The following is a 4611-nucleotide window of genomic DNA, read 5'->3' as shown; positions in this document are numbered from 1 at the left end:
TTCTGCTCAGCCTGTTCCTCAGCAGCAGTCCCCAGCCAGCTATCCCCCAAATTTATATGATGAGCCATGGTACATAATATCCCTGTGGTCAGTTGGGGTCAGCTGTCCTGGCTCTGACCCGTCCCAGCTTCTTGTGCATCCCCAGCCTCCTCGCTGATGGGGCATAGAAAAAAATTCCTTGTATGGTGTAAGCACTGCTCAGCAACAACTAAACATCAGTGTGTTATAAATGTTACTCTCATCCTAAATCCAAACTCAGCACTGTAACTACTAACGCTACATGGCAAGACCAGGATGGTCATATTAAGTTGGCTTGCTCCAAGTTTTGGTCAGAAACACAGGATATTTAAAGGCAATTTCATTGTATGCATTTTAGATACCATAATACTTCTCTCCAACAGGCCCTAACCTCTCTATTGTTGTTGTCCAAGTTATTGTCATCAAACATTTATTCTCCTTTTATTCCTCAGGAAAACTGTGATACAAACATCAGTGCTTTCAAGCCTTAGCTTCCTGATATCAACCAAGTCCTGCTGCTAAGCAGACCCCAACCTCTGTTGGCAGGAAGCCACTTACCTTCGTGTGATTTTACTCGTGTGCTGCACCAGTGTCCCAGACCACCCCAGATGGAGCAGCAAAGTGTTTGGTCACCTCCCTTTCAAGGAAACCTGGGTAGGGCTGAATTTATAAATCCACCCACAAGATGGAAAGCAAACTCTACTATGTCTAGCTCCAAGGAGTCAGCAGAGTATTTGACTGCTTGTTGAAATTACAAGATACTGGGTTCCTCTGTAAGTGTTGGGTTGAGACCTTGAAATATGGTAAGAATATGGTGATTTGGGTTGAGGAAGAGGGTATCCCATGGGATAAAAGGAGTTTAAAATTTTTTTTTTCATTTTTAGCACAGATCAAAACCTCAATTTTAAATTAATATTGACTGAGCAGTCAGTAAATTTTCAGCTTTTCTTCAATACAGTGTCTCTGTGCTGAAGTGAGCTATTTTAAATGTCTGAAAAAGTATTGCTTAATGCCTGAAAGCGCTGTCAGAAATCAATAATTTTGAAATTTGTGCTAGTTGTACTTTAGGGTTGGCATATCACTTTAAGTCAGTCTGTTTACAGTAGATTAAAAGTGGGTATGGACAATTGTCAAAAAAGCACATAAACATGTTGAATAATATTCTTTTTAATTATAGAAAGAATATAATTTTGATATTTGAAATATTAACTGGATCTTTATTGAAACTCTGCAAAAAAAGGGCAAATTCAAAAATCACAGGAAATAGCATGGCTTTGATGATAACATGAAACTTGTAGATAGTGACAACTATTATCTTAATTTTTTTTTCCATATTGAAAATATTTTAAGAATTAGAGGAATTTAAGAAAAAGAAAACAAAAAACTTCTGACTAGCTCCAGTCATAAAGATTATAATATAATCGAATTCAGAAACCATGATATTAATCTCAATTGCTTTGGATTTTTGTAATTCTGCGAACATCATGCTTACATTTCATTCTGGCAAGGTGCCATCATTGTACATGTTCAAACAAGTTTGCATTATTTTGTTATAAATAGTGTTCTACTGAATAATTAAACAAGTCAGAAACTTGGAGGAGTCACACTGTGAGCATATAGGTAATTTGTTATAGCTTTAAATTTACTTTAAAGTATTTACGTTTTATCTTAACATTTTGTCTGCAAACAGTTTTTTCTTCTTTCATAAATTAATAACTCAGAAATTCCTATGAAAATGAGTTCATCAGAAACTTATTTCTTTTCCTTACTTGGGGCTGAAGATTCCTGGTCTTTTTGCCATTTATGAAATAAGTTACACATCTCAACTGCTCATGTCTACAGCCACTGCTGAGTTCACAAGGATGGCCTTTAGAAATGTTTCTCAGGGATGGACTGGGTGTGGAGAAAATGGTAATTCCATATCCCTCACAGAGGGACAGACAGAGTGGGGAGCCCTTCACATGTGGTTACTTTTACTGCTGAGTTTAGGATACACTTTATTCTGGGATATTCAGAATACATGTAAATGACTTTCAGGACCAAATTTAAAAGTCTGCATAGTTGTTTTTCACATGAATTATGCCTGCTATTGAAACTGCAGGACAGATGCAGACATGCAAAAAAGCTTCCTTTACTGGTGCTCCCAGCAGGTAACTCCATCCATCTAAAACAAGTGCTGTAGATTTAACTGTGCATCACATGATTAAACCAGGGAAACTCCCTGAACAGACAGGCTGTATTGATGCAATGAGTGCTCACAGAAAAGGGAAGAAACTGCAAATACCATCAGTTGGGACTCTGGCTTTCAGAGTCTGTCATGTTCATTGCTTTGGTGTGTGCACCGCTCCCTCAGAATTCTGCAGCAGTAGCAGAGAAGCCAAGTAATGGGATTATGGGATATTTTAATAGAACAAACAGGTCTTGATTTTCAACACTGTTTCAATCTGATAATCAAGTGGATTAAAGGAGAATTATCTCATCATAAGGTTCTTCCTAAACTATATGAAAAAAATAAAGAGTTAATTAAGGAGATGTTCCTGATTCAAGAAATATTGCCTTTTCATGCCATACTTATTCAATACCTTTTATGACTAAACCTCTGAGTTCAAATTCTGATCTGTTTTTTTATTTTTTCTGAAGTTTTTGCAGCTATTCTTAAAATTGTGTAAACAAACCAAAATGCCTCTTCCCACCCATCTAGCCCAAATAAAAAAAAAATCCACCAATACCCAAACACAAAAAGAAACTTACAAAAACACACAACCCCTCCTTAAATCCCAAGAAGGCACATAACCCCCCACCTTCCCCACAAAAAAGCCCCACAAAGCAAACAATAAACCCCCCAATATTGCTGCACCTGTAGAGGTAGAGATACTGTGACATGCAACTGATTGCAGGTATCTGAGAACAGTCAGCTTTGGTTTCTCAGTAAAATTCTCATGGCATTCACAACACTAGTTTCTTCCACTTCCATTTTTCCTTGATATCCTTTCACCTCCAATATAAATATCTTGTGACTTTTTGTCCCCAAAATTTCTTACCTCAGAGGAAGACTGATGAAACAGAGATTACAGAAATTAACACTGACAGAGTCACTAACCTTTAGAGAAACTTCCAATAAAATTACAGTTTTGGTGATACCATCAGGAGAAAAATTTATTTCACTCGTCAGGGCTATTCTAGCAAATGTACAGAAAATACAGCTTTGACAATTCAAGATGATAATTTTGCCTTTGGTCACTAAATTCTAAAATGGCTTTAACCTCCATACATCTTTTTTTGACTTCCCTACACAGGGCAGGTGTCAGGGCAGATTTGGTTCCACAATTTAGAAGAAGAAATGTACAGTAAGTGAAAGCAAAATGTTCCTCTCTGATTTAACTTGCTTTGCTCTGTTAGTGTGTGTGTATCCAGTGTAGCATAAACAGTTAAAGCTGAATACCCATCACTAGAGCTGTGCATGTTTGAACAGAAAATCTCACCACCTTTACACACCATTCTATACACAGAATTTTCATCACTTTCAATTAAAAATGGGAGGGAAATAAATCCACATGTAAGTGAAGCAGTATGCAAATACAAGATACCAACATTCTGATTTTAACATGGTTTTTCTCAGATCAAGAATCTGATTTCAGTGGTCTGAAATGCTTGTGCTATTATGTTTTTAAAGCAGTGTGGATGCTATAGTCTTACAACAATTGACAATTAAAATAAGTAATTTCCTAGCTCTAGTTTTTCTGCAAAAACCATGAGGTAGGTTCATTAATGTAAATATATTTTATGTAGTATAAGGTAGGGTTTCCTGTCCTGTGGTTCAGGATTGAATGGATTACACAAGGCCAAGCTGTGGTAATCACTGAAATTTTAAAGACAAAAGGAAGGTTCCAAGTTACCAAACCAAACTGTGCCCTTGGCTGAATCACATTGGTTGTTAATGCCCAGGGGATGCTAAAGGTTGATGCTGCTGATGTATTTCACAGAATCACATGGAATATTCTGAGTTGGAAGGGACTGAGAAGGATAATTGAGTCAGCTTTTAAATGAATGGTTCATATGAGATCAAACCCACAACCCTGGCCTTATAAGCACTGTGCTCTGACCAACTGATCTGGAAGCTGAAGTTTCAAATGATGCTGTTGTAGCATCTGAATTGTATTGCTCTAGATTCCCTGGGCACCTGAATTAATACTGCTTAACAGATGATATTTAATTTTTTTGTAATCTTTTATGCTTTTACTTAATGCACCACATCGAGTCTCTGTGCTGCTGGATCCTCCCGGGCCATGGAATTCTGTGTCTTGTTTACTGCGGAGGCAGGAATCCCTGCCCACGCCAGCCTGCACTGTCCCCACCAGCGGCTAGGGGGCGGTGTTACCCCATTTTTAAAGCAAAAAATCCCAACTCCAAGGATCAGGCATTGGCTTTTCCTAACACTACTTTTCTTACCAGTTTGGGCAAATATCAGAGCCTATGCCTTTAGATGGCTACTTAAAGTTAAACGGAATCATTTCTGTAAGATACCTTCACAAATAGCTGCAGTTCCATCAGCGTTTTCATGTTTTCAGGGATAACTAGTATGTTGTGTTTCTT

The sequence above is a fragment of the Haemorhous mexicanus genome, chromosome 7 (genome assembly GCF_027477595.1).
Source record: "Haemorhous mexicanus isolate bHaeMex1 chromosome 7, bHaeMex1.pri, whole genome shotgun sequence".
Lineage (NCBI taxonomy): Eukaryota > Metazoa > Chordata > Aves > Passeriformes > Fringillidae > Haemorhous > Haemorhous mexicanus.
This window is presented reverse-complemented; position numbering follows the sequence as displayed.